The 26,826-nt window shown below is 39.4% G+C and overlaps 1 pseudogene; it reads right to left on the bottom strand.

The window, feature by feature from the left end:
* Positions 1 to 1,371: 1,371 nt before the first annotated feature.
* LOC113090511 (glypican-5-like) lies at positions 1,372 to 26,210 on the bottom strand (annotated as a pseudogene).
* Positions 26,211 to 26,826: the final 616 nt, after the last annotated feature.

Raw genomic sequence — 26,826 nt, 5'->3', positions numbered from 1 at the left:
ACGTATTTTCAGGGAATTAACTCATTCCCTAAAGCACTAGAAATTTGTAATCAATCATTATGTGTTTAGTGTTTCTTTAATGCTTAAAAAATACTTATGTCTTTAGTTAAAATTTATACATGAAATTAACTATGAACTAAGACTTCCAGAACCCTGCTATTGAGCTCCGTTATTCATGTCAATGGAGATTCAATATGGATGTAACATGTATAACATTGTGTTCTGAGCTCTGATCTTAATAATGAGATCAATCTAGCTATTGTTTGAAAATAATTGTAAATTTTTAATTTACACATTTCCTTGCTTGCTTGTCAGAGCATTTCCAAGGCTTTTATTGCAGAGAGATGTTGTCATCCATACAGTGATAAGTGTTTTGCTGTCGTCTGCACACCGACTTCTGCACACCCTGAAAAAAATCTCTAATCCATTTATCTCTCTGTGTTCCTGCAGGCAACAGTCTCCGCCAGTTACAGCGCTGTTTTGGCCAGCCTACCACTTAGTGATGGCTATCTGCAGCGTTTGTGTGAGGACCTTCATGATCTGGGTCTAAAGTTACTGTTAAATGTCCAATAGCATACCTTTAAATCAGGGTCTTTAGACACACTTGCCAAATGGGTTAATATGTCTGTTTTACCAAAAGTGTGTGTACCTGCATGTATATTTACACACTTTATGACATATTTCTTATACAGACAGCAAGGAATCATGGGCCTAGCAAAGGATTTTTTAAACATAGGTGCACAATATATCTCTAGTCATAGCCATATTGTTCGAGTAGTGCTTTTATTATTTGGAATAGGTCTGATTAAAAAGATTTTAGATAATAGAGGTTAGTTTTTATGTACGTATAATAAGTTTCTATGCAGATTACAAACGTGTATATAGTAAAATAAATGGAATACATTTTTTTAGATGTTTTGAATCATTTCAAAAAATAAAAAATACAGAATATGGGATGTTGGCAAATAGTTTGACCCTGATATGTCAACAATTAATAGCAGGGTTAAAATAAAACAAAGGAATACATAAATTAAAATAATGAATTCATAAAATTAAAATAATGATAAAATGATTACATTTAATATAAATTATATATTAAATATATATATAAAAAAATTATTATATTTTTCTTTTTTTTTTTTTTTATGAACTATAACCTGTCAACTACAGGAAAATGTATAATATTTGCTGTCATATCAAATTATCGAGTTTGGTCAATTAATTTAAATACAAGTGCATCCCTAATTTATTGTTTAAAGGCAGATCTTCAGGTTACAAAAAACCTACCTCAAGACTTTTAAGTATCAAGAGCTATAAAAAAGATTTTTTCAATAATGAGTCTTGGTGACAGAACAGAGGATCAAGTCTTACCTGTTAAGTGAGCCAACATGCCGATCTTATTGGCTCCTGGAACGTCCTGTGAGCTGTTGGAAGGTGGCGGTGAGACTGTAGTCGAAGAAACGTTCTGACTGTGGTTGAAGAACATTTGAAGAGTGACCACATACCCTTTCCACCCTGAAAGACAGAGAGACAGATGAGAGAGGGTTATGCCATGTCCCTTCAGGAAGGCAGAGCGGATGATGTAAGTGTGTTTGTCTCTGTGATAAATGAAACTCTAATGGAAAAGTAGAGACAATAACAGATCACATTAAAGCCATTAAATTAATGAATTGATTAAGACCTTAGACAGACAGACAGGGTTTTGCCTTTATTTTTGGGATCTAATGTCCTTAAGCATTGTAAAACCTGAAATCAGTTTACCCTGAAGCAGCCAACGCTCTCCAAAAGGAAAGCATGTCCCTACCATGATGAAAAAACTAAAGTGTGTGTGTATAAACCAGTTTATCTCAATTTGCATTTGCTTTTATACCTACACCTCCTTCACCTCTGTCTCTTCCTTGTTCACACACACATTTTTAATCAATGCCATTTCATCCCACTAAAAGCTCCGGCAGACGTCACCAGTCCATTAGTCAAAGCAGACCTGACTACAGTGATCCAAATGATTACCCTCAGTTTCTGCCCTCTCCTATCAGTCACCTTGAATAATGACAATTTTATCCGGCATTAATAAATCCTTATCTCCTGCATCATTTGTCATTGCTCTGGGAGCTCAGAAGTGAAGTTGGGGGTCAGGAAAAAGACAGTCTTGGCTCCGACACTCGCTTTACAACCTGAATGAATAACAAGGTGCAACCCTGCAGGATGAATGCACGCAAAGAAAAACTGAAGAAATGTTTGAACCAATGGTGTGGTATCCATTCAAAATGTATTAATATGTACACTTTAAATACTATTAAGTACCTTTAAGGTACAAACATGCACCATTTAGGGCTAAATAGTGTTCAAAAGATGTCAATTTTAGCTTTTGTACCTTAGTCGATCATCCCAGAGACAGCTTTGTACCATTTTTCTGAGAGTAGAAACAATTTTTACTCAGAAATTGCTGATAATTATCAAAAACAATTACAAAGAAATGACAAATGATGTGACATTTTAAAATGCTTTACAATTTTATGGAGAATGTTTGTTAGCAGGCCAATGTTTCACTACACTTGAGAAGACTACATTTATGATAAAGTCCTCAAAAATATAAAACTGCTAAAATGACTTGACTTGAAAAAAACTGCAAAACTTAGTCGGAACACTTGTAGAAAACTTCATATATTGACTAAATGTCCTAAATAATTAAATATATGTCCTAGGTAAAAATCTAAAAATACATGTGAGCAAGAGAGTATTAGGTTTGAGATGAGCCTTTACTACTGAATGCAAAAAAAAAAAGATTCAGACGCAACAATGAAAGTTAACTTCATCTGCTTCACAAACTTTACAATTTTTCTTCCTTTTATTAAATAAAAACTAAAAAATGTCATCTTTAGTGACTTGAAATCAATATGTTTACAACAAGTTAGTAAAACGAGTTTTATTTCAAAATCCACAAATAGCACCTCTCTCAAAATACAGTCTTTATGGAAGGTCGCCATGATTTTGCCAAATAAAAATTAACCCTACCCATAATTTATTCCTAAAATCAGTGGGAAATGATAGCTGATTAAAAAGGGTGTAGAAGCACCCAACTCTTGTAGTAAGCCTAAAACAGATTTTTCCTGAAAAGTTAGATCTCAATTCTGATTGGTTCATTGGAATGTTGTTCCAGGGTCAACAAGGATGATGATCCAGGCACATGTTGTACGGTACTTGGTGAAATCACGCTCACCCTTTCTGGACATGATACCAGGCTAAAGAAAAAGAACATTTAAAACATTTATTAAACTACAGTATATTTAAGATATCTGATATAAGTACATTTATACTTAATAGCTTGTGCAAACATTATTAAACACACTGACATGTGTTAAACATCAGCTTTAATGAATAATAAACTGAATCTGTGTCTTTCTCATACTTTCAGAAGCCTTTGAGCCTAAAGGGAATGAGACATTATATAGGCCAATATGTGGGAGTGCTGGGAAAATATTTGTGTTTTGATTTTGTTGTATTCTGTGTAGTTTATTGATTTATCCTTTATTGTAAATATTTTTCATCCTCCTCTTATGACGAACAGCATGGGATCCATTGTTTCCACTTAAAAAAATCTCAGCAGTGGATTTTGGACCAAAATCTCAAATACACAGTGCTTATCCTTGAACCATCATGCGTTTTATCCTGTTCCCCGTGTAATTTCTTCATCCTAGTCAGTTATATGAAATTGAGGTAAGCAGCTGCAGTTCTGCGATTAGATAGATAGATAGATAGATAGATAGATAGATAGATAGATAGATAGATAGATAGATAGATAGATAGATAGATAGATAGATAGATAGATAGATAGATAGATAGATAGATAGATAGATTCAACTATAAAGAAACATTTAATATCCTAACAATCTGATGATATTCGGGAAGTTACATAAGCTTCTTTATGCATGGATGGAATTACTCTCCGGAAGTTTCTTATGTCCACTATCAAATTATTTTCCATTCGGAAAGTCTGGGAATTTTTTCCTGTAAGGCTTGGCTAATTTTATAAGTGAATAAAAAATTAAATAAACCCACAAAGTCTTCTCTCCAAAACATGACAGACATTGTATGGTAAAAAACAAAATGTCTGCGGCCCAGAATAAACCCAATGGCCTTCTCCCGATCTCCTCCTCCTGTAAACAGGGTCCAGAATATTTTGAGGTCTGTTCATTTAATCAACACTTAGAGGTGGCCAAAAACACATTTGTAGTGTAAATGCAGATCTTTTCTGAAAACGCTTTTTTTAGCACAGTGGATGACTGAGAGGTGATTTCTACTACAGTTAACTCACCTGTCAATCATCCAATGGGTCATATAATATGTATGTGTGTGTGTGTGTGTGTGTGTAGTGAAAGACAGAGTCTTAAATGAAACAGATCTTTAATAAGAATCGAAAGCATGTATAAATAGGGATTATCCATGTGTGAGAGAGGGCAGAACTGAGTGACACCCTGATCTGTGACACTAAACACAGTGGGTCAGTCCACTGGTCAACTGTTACTCAATTACCTACTGTTAAAAGCAAAGGTTTGCTCTTGTCTGGCGAGTATGTGTGCACCTGCCTGTCCTTGTAAGATCTGTGAAATTCCAAAGTGTGAAACACTCCGGGTGTGATTAGATGGGGTTTGAACAATGCTTTATCCCATGTGGATGGAGTCTCAGAGGAAGACACATGCGGGAGCTGTGAGCGCCTGGCCTTGAATAACAGACGGACTGTGCATTTGTGGTTGAAAGCGAGTGATTGGCTGCAGTTTTACTACAGTGTGCTATAAGGAAGGCTAATTTATGGCATGTGATCTTAATACGTGCCAACCACTCGAAATATATCTTTTATAAAGGACTGTCTGTTTTAAAGACAGGCTTTTCCTTCAGTCATAATGTTTTTGTAAGTCCCTCTTTGGGGGAGTATTGAGTTACATGATGCGGTGATGGTGTGTGATGAAGTATGTTGATGTAAGAATCTGCTCCAGAGGCAGCACAACGTTCTCAGTGCTCTCTTGCCCACAACTTTAGACAGACGGACGGACGGATGGATAGACGGACCGACAGATAGATAGATAGTAGGGCTGCACGATTATTCGAAAACAATTGCCATGCACATTTTGTTAGTAAAGAGCGTACTGTAATCATCAGTAAATCATCACATGCTTTCAGATGGAGCGGCATTTACTACACAGAGCCATAGTTCACTGACAAGACGATTTTATTGCATGATTATGAAATCGAAGAAACCATTTGCGATAATGACTGCTATTTGCATAGCTTATCCAGGGTTGCCAACTCTCACGCATCTGGCGTGACACTCACGCTTGGACTACAGCATGAAATTGATGCTGAAAGCGTGAGAGTCACGCCAGAAGTTGGCAACCATGGCTTATCAGTGAACTACAGCTCTGTGTAGTAAATGCTGCTCCATCTGAAAGCCTGTGAAAATACCACATTTATTTACATATTTTTAATCCAAACTCATCACTTCATAATGTCAGTTGAGTGTTTGAAATAAAACCTTCTGTGAGATGCAGCTTCTTACACAGAATAAGGCACGCCACTTATTTTATATATTCTAAGCAGAGATAAAGGCATGGCATTATAAATATACTGTATTTTAATGAAAAGTATAATAATAATAATAATAATAACTCTGATAAATCACATATTGTCATAGTCATGTGCTTATTAGTCAAGTTAAATCAATAAAAGCATTTAAATCTTCTGTTTATCCAGCTACCGATATAGGCATTTTCTGGGTTTCTCTTGTCAGGCGTATTTGGAGTTTCAGCACGAGAGCGCCCTCTGGCCTTTGAACCGTGCTTCACTGAAAGATACGCATGACAATCACAGTTTCTGTCGCATCACAATTTCGATTCCATTCCAATTTATCGTGCAGCCCTGATAGATGGATGGATGGATGGATGGATGGATGCATTGAAGACACTCATTTTGAAAAGAGGCTAAATTACTTTTTAAACGCCAGCACTGTTTGAATAACATCACAGTGCGTGGTGTTGAATTAAGCAGTGTTCAGAATAAGGCCATGGCTGTGCCAGCATGGGGAGAGAAGCCAGCATCACCGTTTAGTTAGCAGTTGTTTTTCATGTAGGTCTGGCTTGAGTTTGTGCCTGAACTGTGATTCTCTGGCTGCTTTGTTTGGCTTTATTGTTGCCACGTTTATATTCACACATACACAATCAGCTGATTAATGACCTGTGAGTGTGTGTGTGTGTGTGTGTGTGAGTCTGAGATCTGTTTGTGAATTCTACTCTCATATCAGAGCAAACAGTTTCAGACCCACGGTGCGACTGACTTGATTACATGTGCTGTACATCAACAGCACAATTCTAAAATTTGCTAAAATACTTCCTCCATCAGGTTTAAAGAACAAAGACAACTATAGGAAGGCATTCACAGGTTGATTTCTTTACTAATCCCCTTTGTCAGCTACATCCCTTCTACTTAAATAAAGAAAGACAGAACAGTTTGCCAAGCTTATGTTTCAATATCATTAAGTGCATCAAATCAACAACCAAATCTGAAACTGGTATCAACATTTTTGCCTATTCCGCTCAAATCACACCCCAAAGGCTGTTCTGTAATCTGGATGAATAGAATAGAATAGAATAGAATATGTTTTTGTCATGATTTGTTATTAAAACATAAAAAGTTGCAATTAACGCTTTATTAAAAAAAAAAAAAAAAAGGATCATGGATCATCAGGGTTTTATTTTATATAAATTTCAGTTACCAGTCTGTCTCAGATGATAAACTACTAACCCACAAAACCCTCAGGAAAAAGAGAGAGACAGAAATCAGCAGCGGGGTTTAAATTGTGGCACATCCAATGTTTCGTCTTTTCCATTTAAGATGCCGAATGGAAGTTGTATATTGAATTTACAACCACAAAACGAACAAATAACAAACACATTGTACGTCACAATGGATATTTCTAAGCGGTGAATTGCTGTATTTGTTTCCTATATGCTATTTATCTCCTCATTCTGTCACAGCCAAGTTTGTGGTCTGGACACACACTCCACCTCAGAAAGCTTCCCAGATTTAAAGCATTCTCTCTGTCATCGTTCTCTTAAAAAGCTTATCTTTACTAACACATGGGTGCTGAGGATCTGACCCCAGACTGGCTGACTCAGTGGCTGTAATGCTCACTTTCCTCGTCTCTCTCCTCTCCTTTCCTCTCCTCATCTTGTCCCTCTTCTCTACTATCCTCTCAGATCTCATTTTCTCTCTTCCATATTTCACTCTAAACCATAAATATTCTGTTTACGAGCATATTTTCTGTTTCACCGCACTTTGTCATAATCATTCACACATCATTTGCAATCTGGTTTCCCAGCAAAATGGATGTCACCAGCCTCCACAAAACATCAATGTAAACAACATTTTGAAAGATGATGCACTGGGAAACCAAATCAGATATAACTGTTTAGGAACCATAAAGGTGCAGTAACATGAAAAAGCAAGAATGAAAATCTTCCAAGTCCTCTAAAGGTCAGGCTTCTGTTACAAAAAGATGGAAAGATGGATTGGTGAAGGGATATAGTGTGATATGGCATTCTCCAGAAATAGGGTACAAAAAAGGGCCTGTAACAATTTATTTTATATGGATGTATTTTTTTTAAATACCATTACTATTTAACATAAAATAAAATAAAATAAAATAAAATAAATAAAATAAATAAAATAAATAAAATAAATAAAATAAAATAAAATGTTCATATACTGTACATATTTATATTAACTTTTATAACAAACTAACTAAATAAATAAATAAATAAGGATATGTGTGCCTCAAATGCAAAAGGATGCCAAATTACACAATACTTGTGGAAAGAGTCAGAAAGTGAAGAGAAATAAAAAAATAAATGAATAAAAATAGATAAATGAGAGCTAGAGGAAGGTGAGTAAGAAACGCAGGGCTCCTTTACTGACCCCTCTCTCATGACCGTCTGTGCTCTGGGCTTTGGAAATCTTTTATAATCCCAGGGGTCTTTTCCATTTCCATTATCTAAAAGCACAAGCTACTATTAAAATTCCTGTTTAAGACTGTAATTAGAGCCCTCAGTTAAACCTCGGAGGAAATAAGGTAAAACAGCACATTAACTGCTTAGTTAGGACAGCAGATATTGAATTATTTCATTTTTCTCATTTTTGTCTGATATGTGCTCACTGTTGTCAGCAGCCACTTTGAGGCACAGAAATTACGAGTCACCGTACGAGCTTCCACGCTAGCAACATTGAGACATCACAACACTTCAAATGAACTCTGACCTCACGTCTACAGTCCCGTTCAATCTCCAGTTCTGAAATTATATTGCGTGGTAATTCCTCTCATTAATATACATACAAAATAATATGTATTTAATATCAAATGTTATATTAATATAGAATTATATCATAGAAATATATAATAATATTTTATATAATATTTCCTTTTATTTATTTATTTATTTTAATTTTGCAGACTACTGTTTAGATGTTTGGGTGTAGATCGGGGTAGATTTTTTTTTCATTTCATATTTTCATCGTAAACCAGTGATATTGCAGAAATATTATTACAATTTAAGTAACTGTGATTTTTTTTTCCCCCTGTGATTGCAAAACTGAATTTTCAATATCAATTACTCCAGTCTTTAGTGTCACATGTTCCTTCAGAAATCATTCTAAATAATAATTATTATTATTGGCTTTCATTTTAATTTTATTTTATTAAGAGCTGACACTTTTACATTTGCATTTTATCATTTAGCAGACTAATACTCTGAATCCTTTTGCGGGGTGGAAACTGATTTAGTGGCAAGTAAACAAGATATACTTGATCCCACCTATTGTATACATTATGCTTTGGTTCTTGGGTTTATATCCAATTTCAGATTTACTCTCTTTTAAACGTCACATAATAAATGCATATTGCATGTTTGGTCACTGCACCCGTCAGTCATATGGCTCCTTGTTGTCTAAGTCGACAGATTTTGGCCTTAATAAGCACACAAGGCCATTACCCAAAAAGAAAGAACATTGAAGGAAAGCTGTGCTCTCTAATTGTATAACTAGCACTGACAGTCCAGAATTAAAAATGACAATGAAAGGAATGTGCATTGCATGCATGACACACACCCGCACACATATATACATGACATTACCCAAGTTCAGCTGGTATCATAACCCAGTATCACCTAAACCCAAAGGTACATGTGTGTGACACCTGATCTACAGGGATTTAAAACCACACACACACTACACACCAAGACCACAGAGATGTAAAAAGACACCCCAGTCCGCTTTTAAAAACCTCTCGATTTACTCTCTGTCACTCTCTTCATTCTAGCCGTGCAGAGCTGGTCAGTAGAAGTCTTTCAGACATGCATGAGGGCAGCCAGTGCTGTCAGCACCTACAGTGCCTCGACAGACCTCTAAAACCTGATCCCAGAAAACACACACACGCAGCATGCTCTCTCAGGCAGCACACATGACGGGACGGCATGCCAACCGCAATCCGTTTGGGAAAGTATCCCAGTGAAAATCAAACCATTGCTATAATTCCTCTGATAACATCCTGGCTACACACACACACATTTGCAGCGAGTTGAGAAGAATACGGTTTATGATCTTTGGAAGGAGAATACAAAAATGAGAGAGGCAGAAAAATTTTGCGCTTATTTGAACAGAACGGAATACAAGCATATAAAAGCACTGGGAGATAATGTGAGCAGGGGTTTGTGGGTAATGGAGTCTGTTACCAGGATGGCAGTCCTGCGGGTTTCAGTCTCACTATTTTCTCTCAAACTCATTGCTGAGTGTAAAGAAAACAGTAGAGATTTACACACAGCAGCAGAGTAAAACAGAAGTTGCCAGCCAGAAACAATCTCCAAACCTTTTCCATCGTTTAATGCAGGGTTCTATTCCTCCACAGAAACTGGACCCCAAAAGAACTGAAAGAACCTATTCAGTATCTCATTAGAAAGACTACAGTACTGTTTTAGGTATATTACCATTTGAAAGTTTGGGAACAGCAAGAATTTGTACTTTTTTTTCAAAATAAAGTGACCTGGGTTCACTTTGGCTAGGTTTTTCCAATCTCATGAAGTGGCTTTGAAGTGTGAATAAAAGTGAGGTTGACTGAGTCTGTAACAAATGTGCTTACAGTTCAAAGCTAAGAGCATGTGCATGGGTGTCAGACTCAGTGACGAATGTACATACAAAATTCTGCCTAAAAATAAAGTTGGATTGTTTCCAAACACTCATTCACACACTACACAACAACCGATAACAGCAACCTAAGAGACTATTTGTTTGGACACAAATCACCAGAAGAATCTGGCAGAAACAGTGAACTTGTCTGAGCCCTTTTTGGATTTTCATGCTTTCAGATTTCCTGCAAAGATGATTGCTAAGATGAACTACTACAACATTCCAGCTGGTGATATCCTAAGGCTGATATTATTGACAAATATTTGACATTTTTAATTATCGTTTGGCTGAGGACTGTCAGAAGGGGGACTTTTATTTTGACAGCACATGAGCGCAGACAAACAGGACTTGCCTTCATTACTGAAAAGGCAAACAGTATATTATTTGCATATATAATATTTATATAGATATAATATTTACACTGTCAGCAGTCAGCAAATATGCGTTTTATAAAAGAAATATGGAGTTTAGTAAATACACATTGAAGTATTTGAATATATCTAAAAAACATTTAATGCTACCAAAATAGCAAACCGTCTATTTAATAGATTTGTTTTAGCAGTTTAAAACAGAGGCATCAATCACACACTATGACAAGCATTCATTAAAAGGTTTATTTTATGTATTTTCCATCAACTTCTCGATTTTTCAAAAACACTATAGTAAAATTAAAGAATCAACAAGTGGCCGAGTAAAACATAAGCTGTCTATTTCACAGTTTTATTTTTTTATAAATTATTAAAAAGTTCAATTTATTTTTTGTTTAGTTGAATTATTTAAGATTTTTTTTTCTGTTTTTGGTAAATATTTTGTACTATCTTTAAATGAAATAGTGTGACATTATGTGGGCCTACATTGGCTTTATACCAGGTACCCTGCTATCAATAAAATCAGCATCTGCCAAATAAAATCAGACAAATAAAAAATCTTGTCAGCCACTACTCACAGCATACAATTGTAAATATGCATGGAGACACCCACCGTAGCAGTTAGCCTGGGCCCGTGAAGCTGAGCGTAGAGTATTGCCTCCTCAACCTGACCTTTGATCCCCAGCAAAGCAAGTTCCAGGTTGTGAGCTCCGGCGACGATGTGCGTGAGATCCTGCAGTACGGTGACATACTGTCTCCAGGGGTTGTGGAGCTCTGAGAAGCTGGCCAGGCACCCGCGCATGACGTTGAGGCAGTAGCCACTGCACGCCCGGATCAGGGTGAGTCCACGGCAATGAGAGCAGTAATGCATGCGCACTAGAGCCCGAGTGCATTCCTTGGACAACTCCGCTGTCTCTGTAACATTCATTACTTTTAACCCCACCCCGAACGCCAGGCTGAGCATCCGGCCTGCCCGCAACGCGCTTGCAAGTGTATCTGCCATCGCCTTAGGGTGCGGCCCAAAGGGGTTAATATCCTGCCTTGTCATGCGGAGACAGTCACCAAGCTGGTTTCCATCATAAGAGTCCTCTCCAATGCTCCCAGCCATGCCGGGATTGACAATACGAGTGTGGACTAATGGGAAGAGATTGTCGAAGAGACGATGGACAGCAGTTTCAACAGAGACATTGCCGGTGCCATGAAGGAAGTGAGAAAGGTCAGTGAAGAGGCAGACGATGTGAGGGGAGATGGGCGACATGAGGGAAGAGTATGTGGTCTCGAACACAGAAGTCAGGTGATTCTGAGAGAAGGTGATTAGAGACTGGAACGTATCTGAAAGAGAAGTTGAGATTTAAAAGTTGAGATGATCATTTATAAGAAAAATCTTTAGCTTTAAAATAAAACACTACCCACACACACACACACACACACACAGACAGAGTCTTAATACAAAACACAAGCACTAAGAAAATGAATTTTGTTATTTGTCTAACAGGTTTGATAGTGTGCAATTTCTAAGCTACAAGCCATTGGTCAGACAACTGGAAAGCTCTGCCCCAAAGTCATGCTATTGGTGGAGCTTTTAAATTTTTGGTTTAAATCTGCAATACAATGAATGCAGCGAAAGATAATTTCTTCTGTATTGTGACCCACACCCGAGTGTAATGGGTTATCAGTGTTGGACCCAGGGACCTGGTTCTATGCAACAGTTGTTGATTGGATTTTGAGTGGAGACAGATGAATACGATGTTGCCAAGGGCAGGGTTTAAGCAATTAAATGATTGGAGAAGTCCTGCATACGTCACTTTGATTAAATGTTATGAGGTTAAAAAAAGTAAAAAAATAAAAATAAAAAAATGAAATGCATGCACAAATGAATTGCCCACAAGATGTATAACATGCATTTAGGAAAAAGAAAGGGCGAATTTTAATTTCATGATGAATTTAAGCATCACAAGCGCTCCCCTATACAAAGATGATAATTTTCTCCATTTTGTCCGCTGGGCATGACATTAATCAAGCTATAGAAAAAGAGACAACCATAAAAGCCTCAATAAATAATTTTTAATAATGTCTCATGCGCAGGAAAACAAATGCAAGGGGAAGGTCTATGTGATAAATGTCAAAAAACATTTATGCCTGTTCACTGAAAACACATGACTATATTCAAATCAGAATCTCCAAAACTAAACTTATTTAATTTCATATAATGAAAGTAAATGATGACCATGGCCGTCGAGCAAGATTTCATTAAATGATGTCTTTAATTTTATTCTGTCACTCAAACAATGCTATCATAGCTTCATAAGACTTGGAATATAGCAGAGCTATTACTTTAAACCCAGTCAGAAAAAGTCTGTTTTACAGGATGGACAGATAAAAGAGAGAAAATGAGTCAGTGCAGTATGCCTGTTGCTCTGTTCTGTGATTTTCCTGTCACCCCTTTATCTCTCTCTCTCTCTCTCTCTCTCTCTCTCTCTCTCTCTCTCTCCTATCTCTCTCTCTCTCTCTCGTGCCTAAACTTGTGTTTGGTCAGTGGTTTGTTAATGCAGGGCAGCCTGTCTATTCATTTGCATGACCACACACACACACACACACACACGCTGTACCAAGGGTACCGTTCTCTCTAAGTCCACTGATGTCAGACTGAAGGCATGTTAGGGAATGGAGGAACAGCAGCAACTGGACCGAAACTGAGACCAGTCAACACACATACAGACGTATTAACACAAAAACAGAAGCAGAGCTCTCAATTTCAGTCCAAAAGCTGTGGGGGCTTCCATCAATGCCATCACAATGGATCAAGACAACAACTAAACTCCCCCAATCACAACAGCTTTGTCTGAACATGCTGGCCCCATCAAGGCGCATTCACACAGGATGTGTTTTTGCATTCTGTCTGCACAGCTTTTTAATTTTTGGTCTATGTACATGTGCGTCATACAGATCTCTTTGTTGTTGCATAATGCTTTACAGTTTTAGAATCTTGTGGCATGAGTTTTACATTATGAAGATGCCATGGTAAAAACTTTGTTACACATCAACTTCAGTTTTAAAACAATGGGCCAATCAGAAGAACCCAGAGGACTGACAAACATTGTAAGCATTTAAAATGTGTTTAAAATTACAACATTACGGGTTAAATGGGTCTCATTCCTTAACCATGTAAACACACACATACACAGACAGAGAGAGAAAACTGAAATATTCTTAAAATTTAAATCACCCGTTTTCTTATAATAATAGGCTATATTTCAAAATGTAATTCATTCCAGATGGCAAAGCTACTTTTTCAACAGCCATTAGTCCGGGTATCCTACAGAAATCATTCTATTATGCTGATTTGGAATATCAATAAATCAAGAAGCATTTCTTATTATTATCAATGATGAAAACATAGAATTTTTGTAACAATGTAAAAATCTTTACAGCTACTTTTTAAAATCTTTGCTATTGTAATGTGTAAAAAGTATGAAAAAGATTACGTTATAGTGCTCACTGGTTTATGCAACTGGTTTGATAAAACTGTGGAAGAACCACAGTGTCTAGACCATAATGACATTCATTATTTTTCTCACCAAAACATTAAAGCGAGGCCAATGATAGGGAGAAGAAACATAGAAAGGAATTTGTGAAATGTCATGGATTGAAACTTATTTCCCCATATAAGCACTACAGCCTAGTGTGTCAAACACATGCAAACCTCAAGTATTGTAGAAGGAGAAAGTAAGGAATGGAAAGCCCACTTGCCATGTCCCGTTGTGTGTTAGTGTCTGCATATGAACCATAAATGTGCATGTGTGTGTGTGATCTACAGGGATGTGATCTATGTGGCCACATAGGCGAGAAGGTTGTAATGAGAGCAGAAAACCACAAGCAGAATATGCCAGTGTAAAGTTACAGCATTTCAGAGGGCAGCCTCATGCCACGAACACTCCGTAAAAACACCAGAAGTGGCATAGAGGGAGACAAGCAGACGGAGAAAGAGACAGGGAGCTGAAAGAGGTGAATTTGTTTGCCTTTGAGGCCTCACGCTACATAAATTGGCCAAATCATTGCAGGCCATCTCTGCCAAAATTTCAAACCCTAAATTTCTGTAGGGTTGTAGGGTTTGTGTACATCTGAAGATAAGCAGGATGGACAATTCTGCGGTTTTCAGATGGAATTACACTAATTGCAAGAAAATCAGGGATGATCCATATGGAGTTGCAGGCACCTCACTTCCATTTTGGAAATGGGCATTCAAACATAAAACAAAAATAAAGAGAACGAGAGAGAGGAGATCTCCAAGGAGAAACCACATGGAAGGCTAACACTACATAGACAAGAACAAACTTAAAGTAACACTCCACTTTTTTTGTAAATATACTCATTTTCCAACTCCCCTAGAGTTAAACAGTCGAGTTTAACCGTTTTCAAATCCAATCATCCAATCTCCGCGTCTGGAGGTAGCTTAGCTTAGCATAGATCATTAAATCTGATTAGACGTTAGCATCACATTCAAAAATGCCCAAAGAATTTTTATATTTTCCCTTTTTAAAACTTGACTCTTCTATAGTTACATTGTGTACTAAGACCGATGAAAATTAAAACTTGAGATTTTCTAGGCTGATTTTCCTGGCTAGGAACTATACTCTCATTCCGGCATAATAATCAAGGAAGTTTGCTGACGTACCATGGGTGCATCAGGCACAGTGGTATTAAGCAGTGCCTGAAAATAGTCCCCTGCTAGTTTGTGTAGTTGCAGAGTTGCTGGGCACTATTTTCAGGCACTGCTTGATTATTACGCCGGAATGAGATTAGACTGTAGTTCCTAGCCATATCTGTCTTGATTCTGCCCTCGTGTCCTTGATTTTTCCTAGTCTTGAGGCAGGATCATGACAGACCCATGTTTTGTGTACAAGCGCATGGCCTTGTCTTTGGGCCATGTGCTTGTGTTGTCTCGTTCCCTTGCCCCGCCCCCCCTTGTTAACCTAGTCGTGTCTTGATTGTCCTATCTGTAACACCTGTCGTGTCTTGATTAGTATCCCTATTTAGATCTCCTAGTGTGCTCTGTCTTGCGTCTGTTCATTGTACCTGTGATTGTTCCACTCTGTGATTGTTCCTTAAAGAAGTGTTTGTATTACCGTGAGTGTTTGTTTATAGTTAGTATTTAGAGTCCTTGTTTATCTTGTTAGTCCAGTCCTGTTTTAGTTATTTAGTCTTTACCTTGCTCCGTGTTTTCCCCCTCGTGGGTTTTTGTTTTTCCCCTTTTTGTAAATAAACCCCTTGTTTTGTGATTCCCTGTCTGCACTTGAGTTCCTCCTTGCCTAACCCTGACAGAATGAACCGACCAAAAAGGAACTCAGCAGGCAGGAGGTCCCCCGAGCTCCAACACTTGTTGGAGTTCCGTCGACAATGTTGGATGTCGTCCCCCACCGACAGGAAGGGGGTCACCCTCCCATACTCGCCCGAGGGGGAGTGGATCCTTCGGAATTATGCCCGGCTGTGGGAGAGCATCTCCCAGGAGGAGCCACAGAGGTCCCCCCACCTACCCAGCTGCCGGCGATCCCGTAGGGTCGTGTCCTGGCCGTGGCAACCCTGGGGGATCAGTTAGGTCCCTCCCAAGATCCTGAGGCACCTCCCACTACCTTAAGTCTCCCCAACAAGCGAGGGAGACAGCTTTCATGGGAGTCAGCTTCAGAGTCTTCGGCGTCCGAGGCTGCCCTGCCCGAGACCAAACTCCCCCAACCCGCCTCTGACCCAGCTGTAGCCTCTGCACCGTGCCCGAGGAGGAAGAGGAGGAAGAAGGGGCCTGCCGGTCCTGTGACCCTGTCTCCTCCCGTGCCAGCAGCGGTGAGCGCTGGCGTGCCCGTGCCAGCAGCGGTGAGCGCTGGCGTGCCCGTGCCAGCAGCGGAGAGAGCTGGCGTGCCCGTGCCAGCAGCGGAGAGAGCTGGCGTGCCCGTGCCAGCAGCGGAGAGAGCTGGCGTGCCCGAGCCAGCAGCGGTGAGCGTGCCCGAGACAGCAGCGGTGAGCGTGCCCGAGCCAGCAGCGGTGAGCGTGCCCGTGCCAGCAGCGGTGAGCGCTGGCTTTCCCGACCCAGCAGCGGTGAGCTTGCCCGAGCCAGCAGCGGAGAGCGCTGGCGTACCCGAGCCAGCAGCAGTGAGCGTGCCCGAGCCAGCAGCAGTGAGCGTGTCCGAGTCAGCAGCGGTGAGCGCTAGCGTGCCCGAGCCGGGAAAGAAAGCTGTATGCAAGTCGGCAGTCGTGAGAGCGGAGGAGAGAGCCGCGGCCGACTCTGCAGCAAAGACTCTTGTACAGTCGGTTTCATCTCATAAGGAGATGCCAATTGTCCTAGCTGCTAAAGCATTTTCTGATTATTTGTCCCGTCTTGTCCAAATTTTAGAAATCCCCGTCAGTCCTGTCTTGTCCCCTGACCCTGTCCCCAGAAGTCCCAAATGTCCAGCCGTTGTGGCCCCGTGTCCAGTAGATGTGGTCCCCCCGTGTCCAGTAGATGTGGTCCCCCCGTGTCCAGTAGATGTGGTCCCCCCCGTGTCCAGTAGATGTGGTCCCCCCCCGTGTCCAGTAGATGTGGTCCCCCCCGTGTCCAGTAGATGTGGTCCCCCCCGTGTCCAGTAGATGTGGTCCCCCCGTGTCCAGTAGATGTGGTCCCCCCGTGTCCAGTAGATGTTGTTCCCCCCCGTGTCCAGTAGATGTTGTTCCCCCCCGTGTCCAGTAGATGTTGTTCCCCCGTGTCCAGCTGTCGTCTCCCCGCGTCCTGTAAGTCTTGCCCCGCGTCCCGTAAGTGTTGCCCCGCGTCCCTTGTCTGCTCCTGTCATGTCCCCTGTCAGTTGTCCTGAGACCCCTCCCCGCCCCTCACCACCCAGACCTGCCCGTACCCCCCGTCGTCAGCCTTCGTCCTGTCCTCCTAAGATTCCTACCCCACCCCACCGCCCTGGTCTGTCCCCCATGAACTTTGTGGTCCCGCCCCCTCCCCTTCCCTGTTTGTTTTTTTTTGATCTGTCACCCCAACCCTGCTGTTGTGTACTCATGTTTGCCGTTGTTATTATTTGTCATGTCTTGTGGTTTGTGTCTGTGTCCCAGTCTGTCATGTCAGTCATGTCCCGTGTTTGATGTTCCCTTGAGGAGCGTCTGGAAGCCGCTCCTTAAGGGAGGGGTTCTGTCATGATTCTGCCCTCGTGTCCTTGATTTTTCCTAGTCTTGAGGCAGGATCATGACAGACCCATGTTTTGTGTACAAGCGCATGGCCTTGTCTTTGGGCCATGTGCTTGTGTTGTCTCGTTCCCTTGCCCCGCCCCCCTTGTTAACCTAGTCGTGTCTTGATTGTCCTATCTGTAACACCTGTCGTGTCTTGATTAGTATCCCTATTTAGATCTCCTAGTGTGCTCTGTCTTGCGTCGGTTCATTGTACCTGTGATTGTTCCACTCTGTGATTTGTTCCTTAAAGAAGTGTTTGTATTACCGTGAGTGTTTGTTTATAGTTAGTATTTAGAGTCCTTGTTTATCTTGTTAGTCCAGTCCTGTTTTAGTTATTTAGTCTTTACCTTGCTCCGTGTTTTCCCCCTCGTGGGTTTTTGTTTTTCCCCTTTTTGTAAATAAACCCCTTGTTTTGTGATTCCCTGTCTGCACTTGAGTTCCTCCTTGCCTAACCCTGACAATATCGTATATTTTCTGTCTGTCTTAGTACTCAATGGAACTACAGAAAAGTCAAGTTTTAAACAGGAAAAATAAAGAAACTCTTTGGTCATTTTTGAGCAAAATGCTAAAGGTCTAATCAGATTCAATGATCTGTGCTAAGCTGAGTATATTTACAAAAAAAAAAAAAAATGTTCCTTTATTATCCTGTACAGAAACCAACAGTGGTCTGAAAGCTGGGGGAAAGGCAAGTTGAAACCATTTGTTGCTCCATTAGTGCCTCATCATTAAAGCAGAACTGCCAGACAATATTTTTCTGATTTTCTCAGAACTATGATTAGGTTAATTAAAATGCTATAAATTGTTTTTTTTTTTTCATAGAGCACAAAAACATATTACAGATTCTTTTCTTTTGGTTTTCCCTAAAATTAAGACTCTGGGTATGTTCGGAATGCCACCATACTAATAATTATATTACAATATAAACCACACAGTATGAAAATTTTTGCAAGCACATGACATCCGGATAACCAAAAGAGTTAACACTGTTAACAAAAATAATGTTGTAGAAAAACAAAGGAGTGCACAATTCCATGGACAGATTATTCCCTGTCACTGGGCTCCAGAGGAAAGCAATGCTCTGTACGTTACTGGTTTGCGAGCTGGGTAACTGCAGTGTTGCAATGACACCAGTGAGCCAAGATGGGGCAAGATTTACAGCCATGTAACTAGATGTTATATAGCCTCTTAAGAGGGTCTACAAAAGGCTTTTAGAGATATCTAAACCACTTAATGACCAAGACTAATTTCCTAAACGCACCGCCTGCTGGCTAAAAGATTCAGTCTGCAGAGCAAAGCTGAACAAATTATAGTGTATAGATATAGAAAGATATAAAAGACTTTTAAGGATAGTTTAAATGTTCCCTGGTGTCACGCAACCCACAGAGGTGGATGTTGTTTTCCAATAAACATATAACAATTATGAACTAATTCATAATTTTAACTAGATTCAATTGTAAAATTACATGTTTGGTCCCTTAAAACCTAATAACCAACAGTGACCCACTTTTGTCACGGCCAAGAGCCTACATACAAGGTCATGCTGTATTCCTCAGTGACCACGGTCATCATTCAGAGCGTTCAGGAGTCCATCGACTGTCGATCATCTTCCACCCCAGAAAGCCCTATAATCCAGCCAAGGGCTTGTGTTTCATATGGGTCAGACGCAGATATGAGCTCATCACCTCTGTAGGAGGGCTTTAAAATCCCATTTTAATTAGTGACAATACATATGTACATCGCGGTCCTCTGACTAAAACAGCTGTGATGACAGAACATATCAGATTACCACATACAACTTCTGCATGAGAAGCTGAAGAACGGAGAGCTATGATGTTGAGAAACAGTTAAGAAGAAACAGAAAGACCAAATTATTTAACTGTTATTTAACAAGAGTTGAAAAATGCTCTGTAAACAAACATATGCGAGTACGGAAGGTTAAATCAAAAGCACGTAATGCTAGACATAAGGAGACAAACTAGATGCAAGCACCTGTCCAGAACCCCTCCCCTCAGCAGCGTCTTTGCTGTCAGAAGGGAAACACGAGCAGGGTGCAGAGGAACATTTCACCAATATCTCTCTCATTAAATGGCAATTAAAATGGCTTCCACGTTATTTGGAAAGTCACCAAAACAAACAATTCCTAAGATGCCAGATGCGGTGTGTGTGTGTGTGTGTGTGTGTGCACATGTGAAAACACAGAGCTCTCTGAAGGATTCAGTTAAAATCGAGTCAATCACTGTGCTGATCTAAGCTTCCCAATCATCATTCACTTCTGAATTGGTCTAGATTGAGCAAGAGTCTCTGCAGTCCAGCAACAATGTGGTGAATTGCTGTATAAAAGCAAATTGTTTCTGGAAAACTATGGATTTTAAATATTTGTGTTGCCAGTAATTATTTGCATGTGTGTCCTTTGTCATGAGAAAAAAAATCTTCAGGCTTGAAATGCAAATGCTAAATTTTTAAACCTATATCAGACACATTTGACTGAAATATGTATTGCCTTAGGCCAGTGATAGATTGATGTTCAATGATATTTAAATAAAACACAATATGCCGAAATTTAAAGCCACATTTTGTCACGTCTATTCAATTGTTTACTATCACTATACTTAATGTATTAATTTAACTTCATGTAATGGAAACTATCATTCAAATGTTTGGGGGTCAGTTCAGGTCAGGTCAGTTCGTATATATATATATATATATATATATATATATGTAAAAAAATTAAAATCAAATTGATCAAAAGTTACTGTAAAGACTTTTACAATGTTACAAAACATTTCTATTTCAAATAAATGCTGTTCTTCAGAACTTTCTATTCATAAAAGTATAATAAATGCACAAACTAAAATATTAAGCAGCACAATCGTTTCCAACATTGATAATAATAATAAATGTCTCTTGAGTGCCATTATCAGCATATGTGACACTGAAGACTGGAGTGATGGCTGCTCAAAATTCTGCTTTGCAGTCACATGAATAAATCACCTTTTTAAATATATTAAAATAGAAAACATTTTTATATTTTAAATTGTAGTAATTTTTCTAAATTTTAATAAATGCAGCCTCTGTGAGCATAATTCAAACTTTTGAACAGTAGTGTAATTATTTATATTATTTTTTATCAACTAATAGTTATTGAATATATACATAAGATATAATGAATATTGACTGACAATAATACAGAAATTTCACTTTGCATAAACCCTGGGAAAAGTCTGGTCAGGTTTGGAGTAAATATCAGATTGTTCAGCTGGAAAAAGTAAAATAGATAAAAAGAACATGAACTCAAAAGAGGGCAGAAACGCTAAAGTAATGAGGACTAATGATCCCTTAATTCCAAAATAAAAAATGTTTTTCCTTCCAACTGAACACTTTCTTCTAGTTCCAGCTGTGCAGACATCTCAAACATGTTCTGTGATGATTAGTGGCAGGTCATTCTCATGAAAGGTTCACCATGCTGTAGGAAAGGAATCAAACCACAATCCCTTTTCTGTCTCACCCTCCCAATATTAAAACAGCCTAATGATGTTGGAAGAGAAAAGGAGAGAGGGTGGAGAGTTTGAGGCATGATTGGGTTTGGGATTGTGTGTTCAGTTGTTACATTATTCATTTAGCTGATGCTTTTATCCAAAGCGACTTACAATTGCTATATATCTCAGAATCGCACGCCTCTGAAGCAAACAGGGGTTAAGTGTCTTGCTCAGGGACACATTGGTGTCTCACAGTGGGATTCGAACCCGGGTCTCACACCCAAGGCATGTGTCTTATCCACTGTGCCATCAACACCCAGGTTGTCTGTTTCAAGCTGAGATAATTAACTTAATAATGAGACATGAGACAGCTAGACACCAACCTAAAAGCGGCTTCAATGACACTCCAGGGATAACACCACTCCTTTCTCCCTAGACGCCCCCTGACCAACACACTACTCATCACTTAAGTGCTCAGTGTGCCTCCTTTAGAGGAGAGCAGACAGTGGGTCACTTTAAATCTTTAACCTTTGTTAAACAACAAAAGTGATCATTCTGTCCTGTGCGGCATGACAGCTGGTCAGCAAGGGCTGGATGCGATGTTTAGAATCCATCCATTCCACTGTTACCATGGGAATGACATTGCAGGTGCACTGCGTGTGAGGGCTGAAACCACTGATTTGCTCAGAGGTACGGTATGAGCATCACTTCCTGTCCCAAGCCCACAGCTGACATCAGACATTGGGTTTGGATCAGTCTGTCAGTTCAGGCCAAACTGTCTCTCTCATTCTCAATCCTTTTCTTTTTCTTTTTCTCTTTAGGAGACACAAGTTGTGGTCCAGGGCCAGCTAAGGAAGTAACATGGCAAGCTCAATTAGTCAATAGATAAATCTACCCTCTAAAAAGGCCAAATCATCCCTGGGAGGAGGATGTATGAGAGGAGGGGGATTCCTCTGAGACTTTAAGAGTCATGCGATTGTTGATGAAGACAAGGGAAAGACGAATAATAACCGAGAGAATGAAGGCCAAACAGAGTGAAAGACTGGAGGAGAATGAGCGAGTGAGAAGGGTTTCCCCACGGCACAACTGGCATGACGCCACCAAGAAGGCGTCTGCTGTCACTGTTGAGCAGTAATGAGGTTTTTACTGGCACCTTTCATGAATACAGCACACTTTAGTGTCCTATGAAATTTTTAAAGCACTGTAGGCCCATAGCCTGTGCTTTTTGTTTTGAGAAAAGAAGTGCTAGCTTAAAAAAAAAAAAAAAAAACTGTTTGTATCAATCTTTTTGTTAATTATTTATTCAGAAAAAAAAAAAAACGTTTAAAAATAATTGAGTTGTGACCCTATCTTATCTTCATATTAGTTCAAATCCACATCTAGCACAATTTTAAAAGCTAAAAACAAAGCATGTAAAATTTAACGAGCAAGTAAATGTTAATAATGTTTTCTGACAAAGAAACAAAAATTTCTTCAGACTAACAGGAAATTGCTATTCAAGGCAATTACTTACCTTACTTGAAAGCGCCACTTAATTTAACACACATCGATTTTCATTCCTGAACCATGTAAACATCTGGGTTCTGCTCTCGTCTTGTCTCTCTTCATCTCTCTTCTCCTTCATCTAAATCCTTTATGCAACATACATCTGTTATTTTTTACCTCTTTTAAATCTCCGAGGGAAAATGGTGGACATACTGACACAGAAACACCCACTCGTGCACTTACACAAGGGAAGAAAGAGAATTAGCCACACTGTCATTATGAACCCCAGTGAGGAGACGGAGAGGCCTGACTGCTGCTCCTGACTCTGCCTTTACTTCATTGTATCCCTATCTTTGACTAAATATCATATACCATTAAACACTGAAATGACCTATCAGGTTCTATACAATGTGCAGTTTAAAAGCAGATTAAACTGTGTGACACACACACACACAAGAGCACTCATTCAAAATATTTCTAAATGTCCTTAAGGGGGGGATAAATGCTCATTTTCACTCAATCTCCTGTTAATCTTGAGTACCTATAGAGTAGTACTGCATCCTTCATAACTCCAAAAAGTCTTTAGTTTTATTATATTTATAAGAGAAAGATAGTCTGTACCGATTTTTCCCGCAAAAAACACGACCGACTGGAGGCGTGACGTGTGGGCGGAACTAAAGAATCACAAGCGCGAGTAAGCTTTTGTGTTGAGAGCGTCTGGAAGCTGTGACATTACCGTGAGGAAAAAACATCCAAAAAAAACCATGGCTAACAGTCAGATGCAGGGTATATTTATGATCCAGAATCAGATCCAGAGGCCTGAAATTTAACAAGAGCAGCATCAGCAACGACTACAGCAGGACATCTCTATGTGGTATGTATTGAAACTGTATATATTTGCTTAGCGGTTTTGGAAAATGACTAAGTTCCACTTTATGTCGTCTTTTTTTTTTTTTTTAAAGCTGTACATGTGGGAAGTGCAGTTTGATGACAACATTGCATGTTGTTTTACTTGATGTGCTTACGCGCCAATAGGTAAGTTAACAACACAGAGATATTTGAAGCAGTTTTACTCACTGCCTGCGGTTCCAAAACACGATCTTGACCCTTTTTCGTTGGGACTGCATTATCCTTAAGAAATAAACGATACGCAAATCCGGCATCAAACTGGGCCTTGTTTGTAAAACAAGCATCTTCGAAATGCAGGGAACAAACAAAAACACTTGCACAAATCCGTTGATGCTCTGTGAAAAAAAACTCCCTCCACTGGTCCCTTAATGCTGTTTTTTTTTTTTTTTTTTGGTCTGCTGTGCTTTGGTGACATTTCGGTCTCTCACTCTGGTCAGTGATTGTCTCTGCTCTGCTCTGTCTGCTCTGTCTGCTCTACGGGCGCACGCGCGTTCTTCCGGCAGAATTGCCCTTAGGACCCATATAAGGAAATTCCGCTCCATCTAACGTCACACAGAGCCATACTTGAAAAAAACTTTACGAAACTTGTGACGAACCGGAAGGAGTATTTTTGGAACAAAAATACTCCTTCAAACGTACAACTTAATTTTGAAACTTTGTCCATGTTTAGCATGGGAATCCAACTCTTTAACAGTGTAAAAAACTCAGTATGCATGAAATAGCAATTTCACCCCCCCTTTAAAGTGTTTTTACTAATATTCACTATATATTAGGCACAACCAATCAACTCACTAAACTCAAGAACAATTGGTTGAGAATCTATAAATCACTACAAAGACAATAGATTTCAAAACACACCACACACACACACACACCAGCAGCAGCAGCCGTAAAAGGCAATTCAGGCTCTAATGTTTAAACATTCCTGATTACTGCATGTGTACTGTAGACGTGAAACATTCTGCGCATATCTCCACGTCTGAGACACAAACATTAGAAGCACTTTACTGGAATGCAATGAACAATCTGCGTTGTCTTGTGAATGCCTCAAGAAAACATTCTGGAGAAGAACAAAGGCAATGATTTAACAGCATAACCGAAAACTATGCATGCGGTTTGAAGCCTGTTTGTGAGATGCAGTATGTTGTGGCAATATGCGTCCATGTCTGTGGCCGCGGATCGTGTTAAAATGAGTGTATCTGTGAGCACAGGACTCAAATAGTGTATGTGAGAGCTCATTCATTCAAACCAAGGCTTGATACTCATGAATGAACTGACAGAATCCTTAATAAAAACCAGTCCTCTCTGCCAAAAACACACACACATACACAAGGCTGCATACAACTGAGATTCTTTAAAGCTCCACCGCCGATTATGGTTTGGCCACTGGGTTCGACACTCATGAGAGTCTGGGCAAGTACTCTAAATTCCCCTTCCAGTGAAGTAATGCAGTAAAAACCCAACCAAACCTCATATAACTAGACTTCATAGAACAGAATCTAACATAATTAAGACTAAATGCCTCTGAATGTTTGCAGCTACTTCATACTTTCCTTTAAAACACATCTGGGGCTTTAATCAAGACGATGAGAAGATGCTTCCTGTTCAAGGGCAACTAGCGCCAAAGATGAAACTAAAGATAAAGCAGCTCTACCAATCAGACGATGCCAAAACACACTGAAGTAGAAAAAAAACACTATGTCATTTCTAACAATTAAACAAGTCAAACTAAGGCAACAAAGACAGATACATAGAAACAGCCAAGCTCTGCCAGTGGCGGCATTTTGTCAAAATTGTGTTACATTGCGTTTCAAAATGAAATGTCCCATAAGTGGTGATGAAAGCATTAGAAGCAGATGAACGTTAATGTAGTTTTATTATCATTGACTCTAAACATGGCCTACATGCATATACTCAAGTGATCATGCCATTTTATTTTGCTTGAGGTTTTTGCTCTCTTTTATCATGACTGAGAGTGCAGTGCTGATGCGTATACCAGGTAAGCGAGCAACTGCGTAAGAAAAAAGCCAAAGCAAATGTCAAAATGTATTAAATTACAAATCGTGCATGTTAAAAGGTTATAATCAAGGAGAAATATAAGTCTTAATTAGCAAATAATCTGCCCCATAATCTCAGAATTTGATTGAAAATGAATATAAGTAGTTACTACTACTAGTGGTCATTTCAGCTGGAAACTGTACTGAATTGTTTGTATGGGTACATTTTTGGAGTTCTATAAAAATTACTGGCAGAGGCAGTCTTTCCAATGAGCTTACGTTGCTTTATCTGTATAAACTCATCCATTTATCCAACAGTCCATTCCTCTATCCATCATTTCACTTATCTTAACCATTCATCCCTCATCCATGCATGCATCCGTGTACCCTGGAAGGCGGCAGCAGCATGCTCAGAAATTAGATATTTCAGCTCATAGCTGTATGATTCTGATGTTCTGGGTGGTGTCTCTCAGGACCGCTGCTCTGTAGCTCTCTTCCATTCTTCGCGTACAGCATGACGGCCCAGCATGCTTGCATATTGAACAGGTCCACATCTACAATGAGAGCAAAAAAAGCATTTGTTAGACAGAAGTTGAATAAATAACATTAATGAAACAATAAAACCAAAGAAACCTGCACCAGTATCACCATTCACATGCATTCAGGCAACTATTCATTTAACGGTTGAGTGTTACAAATGCTCAGCCTCCAACATGCAGAGATCACGGGGGTCAAGAAGATAGCATAATGAAACCTGATCCTCAGAGAAAGCTCCTGCACTCTCTTCACAGCTGCAACTTAATTATCCAGGATGCACCAGGTGCTTTGGGTACTAGAAGACTGAAGTCAGTTCAAGATGCATTGAACCCATGCCCTCACCAGCCGAGGCCTTGTGTGGGCATGTGAACTTTGATGATCAATATCCCTACTCTCAAAATACCTTGTATTTCCAATAGTCTGAGTTAACTACAGTATGTACATAAATACAAACACAAGCATTTCTAAATAAGCTGTATTTTAACAACACAAGTGAAATAATGGTATGTGAATCTCCCACTGAAAAATATTCCAAAACGGCTTTCCAACAAAACTTTCTGAAATGGGAAAGACACTTAATGGTGCTTCTGAAATATTCCAATTCATTGTGTCACTCATTATTCACAACAATTA

This window comes from Carassius auratus, unplaced genomic scaffold, assembly GCF_003368295.1.
Source record: "Carassius auratus strain Wakin unplaced genomic scaffold, ASM336829v1 scaf_tig00056353, whole genome shotgun sequence".
Taxonomy (NCBI): domain Eukaryota; kingdom Metazoa; phylum Chordata; class Actinopteri; order Cypriniformes; family Cyprinidae; genus Carassius; species Carassius auratus.
Note: the sequence above shows the minus strand (reverse complement) of the source record. Positions and strands in the feature narration are given on the sequence as shown.